Source organism: Sciurus carolinensis, chromosome 17 (assembly GCF_902686445.1).
Source record: "Sciurus carolinensis chromosome 17, mSciCar1.2, whole genome shotgun sequence".
NCBI classification, from domain to species: domain Eukaryota; kingdom Metazoa; phylum Chordata; class Mammalia; order Rodentia; family Sciuridae; genus Sciurus; species Sciurus carolinensis.
The window spans coordinates 28,002,760-28,016,775 of NC_062229.1; the positions used below are offsets into that span (position 1 = coordinate 28,002,760).

Genomic DNA, 14,016 nt, shown 5'->3' on the forward strand with positions numbered 1-14,016 from the left:
GATCGGCTCTTACCTCAATTTTTTTTTTGTTGGGTCACACAAATCAATTATATCTTAGTATACTGTTGTCTGTTTCAGTAATAAAGGCTACATGATCAAATAGCTAACCCGAGACATCCCAGTGGGTGAGAACATTATCTCTGTTCCTGCTGGCTACTACTGCAATCATGTCCACCTTGGCTCTCACACTGGAGAGCTGCTGTTGGTTCAGACCCTTCTGGGATCTTGCTATTCCCACTGAAATGAAAGAGCTCATTCTAGCCCTAACATTTCCCACTAGTATCTACAGCCTGCAGAGAAAAACCACCCAAGTGCCTTAAAAAAAGTGTTTCTGCTCGCCTGCAGAGAAAAACCACCCAAGTGCCTTAAAAAAGTGTTTCTGCTCCTCTTCCAATCTATTTATTTCTCAAGGCAAGTTCTTCTGGACTCTGTTGTGGCACATATTTAAGCAGTGGTGAGAATCTCTCAGTCTTTGGACAACTTTCTCTATTTTCATGACTTTCAAAGTGTGGCCCAGAGACCCCAATGGGGACTGTATGAACTCAAACTCATTTGTAATACTATGGTGAGTTTTTTTTTTTTCTCTCTTATTCTCTCATGAACGTTCAGTGGACATCTCTGCAAAGTGAATGCAGAAGCAAGTATGAGAATCCAGCTCTGATTAAGCTGGACACTAAAGAGATTTATAAAATAATGCTACTTTTTATTTTAGAAGTTTTTATTAAAATGTTTTATGCAAAAATATGAGTTTACTCTTCTTTAGTTAAGTATTACTAAAAAATATTTTCAAATTTCTGTTTGAATTTCTAACAAATGGATGACAAATATCTATAGCTACAGAACACATAATCAAAAATTCTTTGAGGTCTTCAATATTTGAAGAATAGAGAGGCATCCAGAGACCAAGAAAATTGGAGAACTTTTGGTCTGTCTTATATCCTAGGACTTTAGAAATTACAACCATATATAGTATTAGCCCATTGTTGAATCCAGCTTTAAAGCTAATCTACTAAGAAAATAGGACTGCAAATTCAACAGATTTGATTCAAGAGTCATACAACCAAACTTTTTTTCTATTCAAGGCTCGTAGTTTTAGGAGATTTTTTTTGTTTTTGTTTTTGGTACCAGGGATTGAATTCAGGGGCACTCAACCACTGAGTCACATCCCCAGCCCTATTTTGTATTTTATTTAGAGACAGAGTCTGAGTTGCTTAGCACCTTGCTGTTACTGAGGCTAGCTTTGAACTCATGATCCTCCTGCCTCAGCCTTCCAAGTTGCTGGGATTATTAGGAGATTCTTTTATCACAGTCATTGAGATTCCCTAGGTTTTAATCCATGTCTGAAATCAAGAGTTTAAGAACTTAACTCTCTCCAGAATCACTAGAAAGAGTAATCTCAACCTCTGAGTCTTAAATTCATTGTGGTTTAAAAAAAACTTATGTGTATGTTCTGTGGCAATCACTTATTACTCTAAAGCATTTTCTTCCTGTGAATATTCATTCCATGTGACACCAATTTAAACAGCTGTGATAACAACACGAATGATTCAGGGGGTGCTGGGAATTGAACCCAGGGCTTTACACGTACTAGGCAAATGCTTTACCACTGAGCTACATCTCCAACCCCACACAATCATTTTCCAGCGTTCTGTTAAAGGCTACAAAATCCCCATACTTTAACATAATCTGGATTTCATTGCCTTTGTCTCCACGCAGACCAGATATCCACTCCAAGTTTCCTCCGATAATTGAGGGTATTTTAAAAATAACTTTATTTTTTATTCATTTATTTAAAAAAATATTTTTAGTTGTAGATGAACACAATCCCTTTATTTTATTTATTCATTTTTATGTGGTACTGAGGATTGAACCCAGTACCTCACACATGCTAGGTAAGCGCTCTACCTCTGAGCTACAGCCCCATCCCACTGAAGACATTTTGCCAGCATCTACTTGTGGTACCAATTCCTGCATTAGTCTGGGCTCTTAATTGGAAGCAATAGAAATGAATGTTGATTTATTTAAGCAAAACAAGAGTATTTATAGAACTAAGGTTATAGCTCAGTGGTAGAGCACTTGCCTAGTACGTGTGAGGCCCTGGGTTCCATCCTCAGCACCACATAAAAATGAATAAACAAAAGAAAGGTATTGTGTCCATATACAACTAAGAAATATTTTTTTTTATTGAAAACAAATGGGATACATGTTGTTTCTCTGTACATGAAGTAAAGGCATACCATTTGTGTAATCATACATTTACATAGGGTAATGGTGTTTGATTCATTCTGTTCTTTTTTCCTTCCCCCCACCCCTCTCCCACCCCTCTTTTCCCTCTATAGAGTCCCTCCTTCCTCCATTCTTGCCTCCCTCCCACCCCCCACTATGTGTCATCATCTGCTTATCAGTGAGATCATTCATCCTTCAGTTTTTTGAGATTGGCTTGTCTCACTTAGCATGATATTCTCCAATTTCATCTATTTGCCTGCAAATGCCATAATTTTATTATTCTTTATGGCTGAGTAATATTCCATTGTATATACCACAGTTTCTTTATCCATTCATCAGTAAGGGCATCTAGGTTGGTTCCACAATCTGGCTATTGTGAATTGGCGATTATCAAGAATACAAGCAACAATAGGTGTTGGTGAGGATGTGGGGGAAAAAGGTACACTCATACATTGCTGGTGGGGTTGCAAATTAGTGCAGCCACTCTGGAAAGCAGTGTGGAGATTCCTTAGAAAACTTGGAATGGAACCACCATATGACCCAGCTATCCCACTCTTTGGCCTATACCCAAAGGACTTAAAATCAGCATACTACAGAGAAATATTTTTAAAAAACAGTATATTGCAAAAATACTGGGCAGCTCAGTGATTTATTAAGAAGATTGGAGAACTGGGCTTAACAGAAAAGATAAAGAGAGCCATCAAGTTAGGGTTAGCGATAACCCAGGATTTAGGGCTAGTGCTAGGGTTAAGGTTGGGGCAGAGGTATGTTTGGAATATGGCTAAACCTAGAGTTACAGTGAGACAAGGAAGATGGGTATGGTGGTGAACACCTATAATCCCAGCAACTTGGGAGGCTGAGGTAGGAGGATTGCAAGTTTCAGGTCAGCCTAAGCAATTTAGCAAGACCCTCAACAACTTAGTAAGACCCTGTTTCAAAATAAAAAAACAAAAAGAATTGGCAATGTGATTCAGTGGTAAAGTGCCCTGGGTTCAATCCTACTGCCAAAAACAAACAAAAAACCCCCCAAAAACAAGGTGACTAAGAATTAGTTTAGGACTGGAGTTAAATCTCTGGTTGCAAGAGAACCAGTTTTAGGGTTTTGGCTTGGGGTAGGTTTAGGGCTTTTTTTTTTTTTTTTTTTGCGGGGGCGTGGATGGGTACGGGGAGATAGAACTCAGGGGCACTCAACCACTGAACCCCATCCCCAGCCCCACTTGGTATTTTGCTGAGGTTGGCTTTGAACTCATTATCCTTCTGTCATAGCCTCTGAGCTGCTGGGATTATAGGTGTGTGCCACCTTGTCCCGCTGGTTTAGGGTTTCTTTGAATGTAAGTTCAAAAAGAGCCTTATCACTTGAGCCAGTACCTTGTCTAGTGCTATGGTCATGATTATGGTCACAGGGCAGTGATAAGAATCATAAGGTGAATATAGTGCATGCTTTGAGTCTCACCTAGATTTTCATTTCTTTCTTATGTGGCCTATTTTATTTTAGTGTCATTTTTTTTAGACCATCACATTCATTTATGACTTGAATGAAACACAAGAAATTAGAAAATTTCAAAACTAGGAACAAGGCATTTTCTTAGAAATAAAGAAATACACAAAAATTAATAACTTGCCAGCATGGTGTTGCATGTCTGTAATCCCAGTGGCTGGGAGGCTGAGGCAGGAGGATCCCAAATTCAAAGCCAGCCTCAGCAAAAGTGAGGTGCTAAGCAACTCAGTGAGACCCTGTCTCTAAAACTAAGATAAAAAATAGGGCTGGGGATGTGGCTCAGTGGTTGAGTGTCCCTGAGTTCAATTCCCGGTTTAAAAAAAAAAATCAGCCACTATTTATCACATGCTAAACTCAAATAAAACACCAGGATGTATACACAATTTAAAAAATCTGAATTTCCTGAACCTTACTCTTTTAAAAATAATCTAATTATAAAAAAATAATTTGGGGGTATAGTTCAATGGTACAGCACTTGCCTAGCATGTGTAGTCTCCCTAGCATCACAACACACACATATAACAACAACAACAACAAAAAATTAATTCAAGTCCTAATCTACCTTAACTGTTCATTCCTTTTCTGAATTTCTTTTTGGTGGTACTGGTTTTTTAACCCAGGGATACACTACCACTGAGCTACATTCCCAGCCCCTTTTTGAGACAAGTTCTTGCTAAGTTGCCCAGACTGACCTCAAACTTTCCATTTTCTTGCCTCAGCCTCCTGGATCACTAAGATTACTGGCATAAGCCACTGTACCTGGCCCTTCTCTGAATTTCTCTAACATAATTCTGTAGTTCCCAACATCGTTCCTTGTTTTGTCTATCCTGTTTTTATGCAGATCTTAACTAATTATATCTCTGAGTATACAGTAAGCTCCATTGAAGAGACTTTGCAGTGTCTAGCACTTTACATTGAATTTAACTAGCACACAGTAGAGACTCTTTGACGTGTATATTTTGGCAGACATCTTTCCACATCCCACTGGAGTGAGAAGGAAGATGTGTATTGGTGGTAGCATATGGAATCTAGGAGAGCAAGATGTATTACATGTGCAGAATCAACATCCAATAGGTTACTGTCTGAGCAAAGGGGCTAATATGACTTTTATTTGATTCTGAGAAAAAAATCACAGTATAATTCTCAACAACATAGTAATTCGATGGGGGAAAAGTATGCATATGTTATAGCCATCAAAGATTAAGTAACTGTAAACACTATTTAACATCCTTGGAATTTATAGGTAACAATCCAAAATCAACATGCTAAAGATATGATTGTTTAGTCAGAGGCAATCTTCATATTGTGTTCCTGCTCCTTGCAATGACAATCCTCAAAAATCTTTGTTACCTCTTCTACCTTATTTGTAGCAAGAGTCCTCTCACACTCCTTATTTGCATGATGCAGATAAACAGACACACTCTGGTCCTTCACAGACTCCACTAACAGAATCAAGAGATCTTCTAGTTCCTTCTGGCTGTGACAGGATAAAATCTCATTCTTGTTCTAAACTTCTCTGATTCAGTTTCATTTTTTCCACTTGATGAGTAATCTCATCACTCTCCATCAACGTACAGTTTCAAGCATTGACCCCGGGGTGGCCTGGCGAAGAGAATACTTCGTTGATCTTCTAACTCAAGGCTCGCCTTGTCTATCAGACCATCCAGCTGCCCATATGTTATCAGTGGAGTTATTTTTGAATTAACACTTGAAGTTAAGAGATGTAGAAGGAACACTGCCTGGATCAGTGTTATTAATTCAGGTTAAAGTCACTGATAATTGTGATGGTAGTGACAGTGGTGACAGTGGTGGTGGTGGTAGTTGTGTAAGTTATAGTAGATGCAGTAGGTGCTGCTCCTCCTGCTCCAGGGAATTTTAACCCAAATCCCAAAGTTATACCACTAAGTGCTCTAGCTGAACTTGTTGGAGCACCAAATGAGAGCTCCATGGCAGTTATGAATGTGAAAGCATTTGCTATTGAGGGAAATAGCACAGAGCTAGGACCATTAGTGGCGACAGTAAGTAGATGCTAGAACCAAATGTTAGGAGCAGTTGCTGCTCACTGTCCCATATGCGGGGTAGCCTCTGAGGTTGCATAGTCATCAAAGGGGCAGACCTGGATCTCTCTCCTCGGTTTTATCTGGCTAGTACACACTTCAGAACTTTTCTGCATTAATGATAACAACCGTGGTTCTGGAAATTCGGGTACTTATCCTTAGTAGCCTGCAGTAATGATTGGCTGATTCAGGTATTCGAAAGTGCCATTCTTGCCTCAAGTTGGGACCAAATTGGAAGTACAATATATGGTTCAAAGCTCCCAAAGGGTCTCCAGCTATACCACTTTCTTGCTTGGCTTTTCCCTGTGACCTGTCCTGCTTCCTTCACTCTCCTCTTTTTTCTTTTTGAACGTTGTGCACAGTTGAGAGATAACGCTTCTTATCATCCTTGCAAATACAATGGGTCCATCTCCGTTCTCTTAAGTACCCTTTCTCAATAAATCCCATACATGAGAATCTCCTCAGGTACTCCTTTTTAAACAATTCCACCTCAGACAGTAAGAAATAACCCAAACATTAGAAGATTCTGGTTCTAAGATGCTGAAAATGACAAACATCCACAAAAGTAAACAAGAGGTAGAATCCCCCTTAACTACATATTCTGCTGTGGGGTCAACATCTTTCTCTACTTTCAGGGGGCTCCTGGGAGCAGATCCTCTGACTGTTCATTGCTTCAGGCTCAGGCTAATATAGTGTCTAACACATAGTAGGTCCTCAATATACCTTTAAGGAATGAGAGGAAGGGTGATACATAGGATTTCTCTGATTCTGCTCTTCGATTGCTGTGGATTTGAAGGTCCTGATGCCAGACTTTTCCTCTTGTAACAATCTGTCCTGCAGTCAGGCCAATAGTGCTGCTAAGCACCTCAGTTATTAACTCTATAGGACTCCTTGACATACACTCTGCACTCCCTTGTCTTAACCATGTCCTTCCCCTTTATGTCTTCATGTTCATCCAAGGCCCCTATTTGTCTATATATATATATATATATATTTTTTTTTTTTTGAGAAGTAACCTTCTTGCTATGTAGCCCAGTTGTCCTTCAACTCCTGTGTTAACACAATTCTCCTACCTCAGCTCCAAAGTGTTGGGACACAGGCACATGCTACTGTGCCTGCCACTAGGTAATTTTTCTTCCTTTTTTTATTATAAAAATTTAAAATCAAAATTAAAAACTGTCTCCAACTAGTGCAAAAATAGCTCCATGGAGCAAAATTAATGAGCTAGAAACAGACCTTAATGCATATATTAAAAAAGTGGTCTACAGTGAGGGAGATACCACAAATTCCAAAGAATGGAAGAATTTTAGTGTTGGTATAATTGGCTAATTATTCAGAGGAGTAATAAAGTTATATCCTAATTCCCAATTTTCACCAAAATAAATTCCACATAAATTAAATAATCTAATGTAAAAGGTGAAAAAAATAGAAAAATAAGCAAATATCTAATCTCTAAATACCTTTCCAAGTTTAAAAATTATTTTTTTGGGCTAGAATAGTAACTCAGTGGTAGAACCCTTGCTTAGCATGTTTGAGACCTTGGGTTTGACACACAGAACTGCAAAAATAATCATTTTTTAAAAAATCACAGGAAATACTAAACCTCACCATATTACATAGGAATTGATCCTCAGAAATAAAACCAAAGATGCTTGCCAACACTGATAAATAAGAATGATCCTTTCAGTGTTACCTATGTATCAGGAAAAATGAAAGGAAACTAACTTCTATTCTGGACCAAGAGAGTGTACCTCCCCTCCTATCACTGCCTCAGAGACTGTTCAGGGAGTCTAGTCTAATAGTTCAGCCTCAATTTGGAAGAAAACACTAAATTCAAATAATGAGCATATTTTTTGCTTTGTTAAAGGTCAAAACCAGAGTTCTAAACAATGTTTTTAGAAACACTCCTTACTGACCCTTCTAGGTGACAAACGATTAGATCAGGTCAGTTTTTTCCAGACGGAAGTGATTAATAGAGAATTAAGCTGCTGTACCAGACCACGTGTTAAGCCTTACAACTTTTCCCTGAAGACAAGGAGGAAAGAGGGGTAAATCCTGAACTGGGTAGAAGAGATGATAAAAATAGAGTTGCAGGCACAGTCCTTAGGAGGAGTGTGGCATGTGGCCACCTGTAGGAGGGATGCCTCAGTGACTTGTGGGACCTAGGTATGCAATACTCCATTTTGTCTATGTAAATGTCTAATATATATATATATATATATATATATATATATATATACACACACATATATACACACATGTACATATGTATATATATGCATATATATGAATTAGGTATATATTTATACATACATACTATATACATATATGCATGCTACATACATATATATAATATACATATATGAGATTGTATATACTAGGTATATAATTAAAAGTATACATTAATTTAAATTATATGATATACAAAAAGTTTGCAGTATATGGTTCCAAATTCAAAATGTACCTTTTGCACCTTCCTTCATCCCCTCCAGTCAGTAATTACTGGTTTCTTGTACATCCTTCCGGAAGTGTTGGGAATATTCTTTGCAAAATAAGAAAATACCCACATATAGTCTTCCATCTCTATTTTTCTCTCCACAAATTGTAGTATCCTAAATGTTATGCAACTTGTTTTTTCCTCTTAATATCCCACCTTAGAGATATTTGTATATCAATACATGAAGAGCAAATTTGCTTTTGATTTGTTCCCGGACACCACCACCACTTCACGCTGCATTGCTCAGGTTGACCCCCTCAAGTGGTCCTCCTACCTTAGCCTTCTAAGCCGCTGGGACTACAGGCATGCATCACCATGACTGGCTTGTTTCTAATTTGTCTCCTGTGGATGGACATTTGATTTTTAAAAATTACAAACAGGGCTGCAATGAATACTATTCTGCATATATAATTTTGGGAGGATAAGAATTTATCTACTGAGCCAGGCACTGCAGTAGACACCTATAATCGCAGTTGCTCTGGAGGTTGAGGCAGGAGGATCACAAGATAGAGGTCAGTCTCAGCAACTCAGCTAGACCCTAAGCAACTTAGTGAGATCCTGTATCAAAATAAATAGGACTAGGAAGGTTGCTTTGTACCTGGGCTCAATCCCTAGTCAAAAAAAAAAAAAAAAAAAAAGAAAAAAAAAAAAGAAAGAAAGAAAGAAAGAAGATATCTTGTAGATAAATATTCCTAGAAATGGAATTGATAGATCCTGGGGATCTGATTTGTATATGATTTGTCATTTTCTAGATACTGCCAAATTGCTCTCTTATTAGTAATGGGCAAATGTCTGCTTTATAACTCCTTTACCACCCCTCTAACTAATAGTTTTGTTTCCTTTCTGTGCTGTAACTGCTCTCTATTATCGCCACATTTTAAGTAAAACTCCATTTCACACAGTGACAAGGATTTTAGAGAATAAAAGAGGAGGAAAGTACTGTTAGAAGTATCATTGAGGGGGATTAGAACACGTCACCCCAAACATGCTGCTTTGGCCTATTGATTACTTTGAATTAAAGGTGTTTGAGAAACTTCAGTTACAGATAGTGTTTCCTATCTGTATCTTTCTATCATAAAACAGCATATATTTTTTGTGAGAAAGGTATTCTCCTCCCTGTAGTGGGAAAAACATTCTTATCACTGCTGATGGGGAGTTGATACCAAAGTGAATACGTAACAATAAATCTTATTAAAATAATGTTTACCTTCCACTTCAATTCTTTCCTATGAAGGTTCTGATGCATATGTAAAAGAAATCAAAATATTAACATCAAATAAAATTTGCATGCTTTTCTCCTGTTAATCTCTTGTCAGTTTAATTCAAAGGTCCTGGTTCACAGAATTTACAAATTTGGAGAACAACACTGTCAATAATGCTAGGGGAAGTAGGCCAAGAGGCAAAGAGAGTGTGCTAAAGATCACTGACAAGCGGGTGCTTGTAGAAGGATTATGCTCCTTCCAGGTCCTTCCAGAGTAAAGTGTTGCAGCAGCCTGAGGTTCCCAGCCTCCAGTTTCTTTGCCAAGGAAAAGGAGTTCCCTGAGCTGGTAACTTCAAGCAGAGCAGGCCATATCCTAAGGATGGCTGGAGACTCCATCACCTCCTGGCCAGCATCTGTGTCTAGTGCTATGGGGAATTACAACTCAGAAGAGCACCAAAGAAAACTATCTTCTGCCCTCTGAAATTTCTGCCTCCTCACAGTGAATTTCCCAGTCTCCTTCTCTCTCATTCATGTTTTTTTCTCTTAAGTAATGCTTTCCTTCTGTTTCCACTATGACCATTTTATACTTACATTTCACTGTCCTTGAACTAAACCAAATGAATGACTGGCAAACCCACAATCATAATGAGCAATTTCAAAACATCTTTTTTCAGGAACTGGCAGAGCAAGTAGAAGAAAGAAACATAAAATGAGATTTAGAAGACTTGAACGTGTCAGTTAATAAGCTTGAAAATATGCATATAAAAATTTAAACCTGACAAATAAGAAAAATATATTCCTTTCAAACTTCTGTGAAACAAAAAATATAGTCATCCCCTTCCTTCTTATCCAGTTTCACTTTCTGTGGTTTCATTTACTTGCAGTTAATTACAATCTGGAAATATTAAATGGAAAATTCCAGAAATAAATAATTCATAAATTTTAAATTGCAGGTTGTTCTGAGTAGCATAATGCAAGCTCACATCTATCTACTTTATTCCACCCAGGATGAGAATCATCTCTTTGTCCAGTGTATCCATGCTGTGTACTTCACCAGACTGTTAGTAACTTTGTAGATGTTTTGGTTAGCAGATAGACTGGTGTGGTATTGCTGTTCTTATGTTCAAATAATACTTATTTTACTCAATAATGGTTCAAAAGTGCAAGATCAGTGATGCTAGCAATTCGAATATACCACAGGGAGACCATAAAGTGCCTCCTTTAAGTGAAAAACTGAAAGTTCTTGTCTTAATGAGGAAAAAAAATGCATGGGAAATTTGCTAAGATCTCATTAAGAAGAATCTTACATCCATGAAATTGTGAAGGAAAAAAATTTTGGTATTTTGCTGTCGCACCTCAAATGGCAAAAGTTACAGTCTTGGTGCACGTTAAGTGCTTACCTAAGATGGAAAAGTCATTATATGTATATATGCATAGGTAAAAGCAAAGTATATTTGTGTTCAGTATTATAAGCTATTTCAGGTATCCTCTGGGGGTCTTGGAATGTGTCCCCTGAGGATAAGAGGAAGCTACCGTAGTAGCCATTCATTAGGCCACAAAAGAAAATTTTAATAAATTTCCAAATGCAAATAACATGTAGATCAACAACAAAATCTAATTGCTATTTAAAAATACCCCCAACTCGGTTCAGACCCTTCGGGGGCAGTCCTTTCCACTTGCTAGTAGTGGGAGGTATCCTTTCCTGTGCACTTCAGGCCCCACATGGTCACCACCGCCAAGATTGTTGTGAGGCTCTCAGAAGCCCAAGACTGTCCTGGAGTGCAGCCGTGGACACCCTCCACTCTCCCTACCAGCAGGCTGATTTCGAGGTAACATCTGGTAGGGAAACGGTCATGCTTTCCGTGCCCGCTGAAGTCACTGTTATCTCGTTAGATATGAAAGGGCAGTTTATTTCCTTACATCAAAGAAAATGTTAAAGAGTATCTGCAGACAAATTGGGAAGAAGAGGAGTGACAACAGGATGTCAATCTTTTGAGAAAACGAATTGAAGAAGATGCCCACCTGGATGGGGCTGTTCCAATCTCTGCAGCAGCTGGGAACCGGGTAGATGATTAAACCAGATAATCCAGGCTGTGATAGATAATGTGTGCTGGCAGATGTCTCTGGACCGAAAGACCACAGCACTCAAACAGCTGCAGGGTCACATGTGGAGGGCAGCATTCACAGCTGGGTGCATAAGCAGAGTTCTTTGAAGATGTAATTCCAGCAGTCAGGAAGTAGAGAGAAGCTGGGATGAAGGTGTATATCTATTCTTCTGGAAGTGTAAAGGCTCAGAAACTATTATTTGGGCATTCTACAGAGGGAAATATTCCTGAACTTTTTGATGGTCACTTTCATACCAAGATTGGACATAAAGTGGAGAGTGAGAGTTATAGAAAGATTGCAAACAGCACTGGATGCTCAACCAAGAACTTAGTTCGAACAGATGTTATTTTAGAGGCCAGTGCTGCTAAGGAAGCAGATGTGCATGTAGCTGTGGTGGTGAGACCTGGCAATGCAGGATTAACAGATGATGAGAAAACTTACTGCAGCCTCATCACATCCTTCAGCAAACGATACCTGCCTTTCTCAGCATTGAGGAAAATTTCTACAAGAGACCAAACTGTTCCCCAGAGTTGTCCCCCTAGTGTCTAGTTTTATTCTAATAGTAAAGTAACTTACTTATATATACATACATATGTATGCAAGTATATATATGTGTGTGCTCATTAATTTTCATGGGCTCATAAGTGAGAAAAAAAGTCTTCAGTTCAGTGAAAACAAAACATATTTAAAGATGTTCTGTATGTAGAAATAGTTCGAGACCATAACACCCTTAATGAGGGCAAAGTGCAGTTGATAGAGCAACATACAGATCAAATGTGTTGTGATTATCAAATCCTATACCAAAATGAGAATTTAGTTTTGAAAATTATTCAGAGGCCTATTATTTGAATACTGGAAATACTTCAGAGACTTTCTTAAAAATTCTTTGCCCTTGTTTAATGGTGAGTTAGAAGATTTACAAAAGCTGTATTTCATATTTGCCTCCCTTGGTACAAAAGACAAAGGTATTTGTTTCTGCTCCCAAAGAGCAAAATTAAGAAAGAAAACTCACTTGAGTCTTGATCAGTCAAGTATTTGTTACTTAAGAAGAAACTTACTAATCATGTGGTACCCTTAGCCAGCACCTGCCTTAACAAAAAATGTACGCTGATATAACAGCTAAAAAAGAAATGTTTTTTAATGTTCAACACAATGATTCTAATTCTGCTCATTGTTACCAGTTGCCTAACTTTAACAGTTTAAGAAAATATATTAATTGCTACTTACTATTTTTTTAAATAAAGTTTTGCTGAAATTAGTTCATAATACCAAGAAGCACCATAATATGTAATATTTTCCCCTTGAATGTGAGAAATGTAATTTTTTAAAAACAATTTTTAGATGTGTTGGACCTTTATTTTATTCATTTATTTATATGTGGTGCTGAGAAACAAACTCAGTGCCTCACTAGGAAGTGCTCTACCACTGAGCCACAACTCCAGCCTAAGAAATGTAAATTTTATAATAGCATTATTTATCCTGGTTCAATTCTAAGAGGATTCCATGTCAGTTTTATGATGTGATTAATAAAAGCATTCTCTTTCAGTTTTAAATTTTTTATTTGTTCTAATTAGTTGTACATGACAGTAGAATGCATTTATACATTTTGATAGATCATTCATAAATAGTGTAATCTCCCATTCTTCTGATTATACATATTGCAGGATCACATCAGTCATGCAGTCATACATGTACATGAGGTAATAATGTCTGTTTCACTCTACTATCATTACTTCCCCCATACCCCTTCCTCTCCCTTCACTCCCCTCTACCTAATATAAAGTAACTCTTTTTCCTTATCCCCCCCACTTATTGTGAATTAACTTTTGCATATCAGAGAAAACATTCGGCCTTTGGTTTTTTTGGGTTTGGCTTATGGCATGTATATGTATGTGTGTGTGGGTATACACATATATATAAATATATACACACACACATATATATATGATGGAATATTATTCAGCTTTAAAGAATGATATGCTCTTTCAGTTTTATAGAGGTTCCTGAACTATACCACATACTACCATAATCAAAACAAACTCAGATTGAAGAAAAATTTTAATAAGAATTTTTAGTTTTGTCTTAAAAAATACCAACTCAAATATCTTGGTTTAAAGTGCAGACTATGAATGTTATACATTATCATGTCTTTGAAGATATCAATTATAATTTTTAAAGCTTTTTCATCCGATTTCAGCATTGTTTCCTTTAAGTTACGTTTGTAGGTTTGCTTATTTTAATCTCCTTCAGAGAGTGTTTCCTCACCTATCTTGATATTTTTATGTGTTCATATGTAAGAGTTAGGCACTAAAAGGCTCAGTATTTGTTGTATATTTAGGGGATTATTAACTAGTGAACTTTCATTTTGTAGTGAGGAAGCAGTGAGAAAGCTTTTTTTTTTAAAAAAACTGTATACTCTCCCTTCTTCTGA

The 14,016-nt window shown here is 37.5% G+C and overlaps 1 pseudogene; it reads left to right on the forward strand.

The window, feature by feature from the left end:
- The first annotated feature begins 11,332 nt into the window (after window positions 1-11,332).
- LOC124968250 (enolase-phosphatase E1-like) lies at window positions 11,333-12,134 on the forward strand (annotated as a pseudogene).
- Window positions 12,135-14,016: the final 1,882 nt, after the last annotated feature.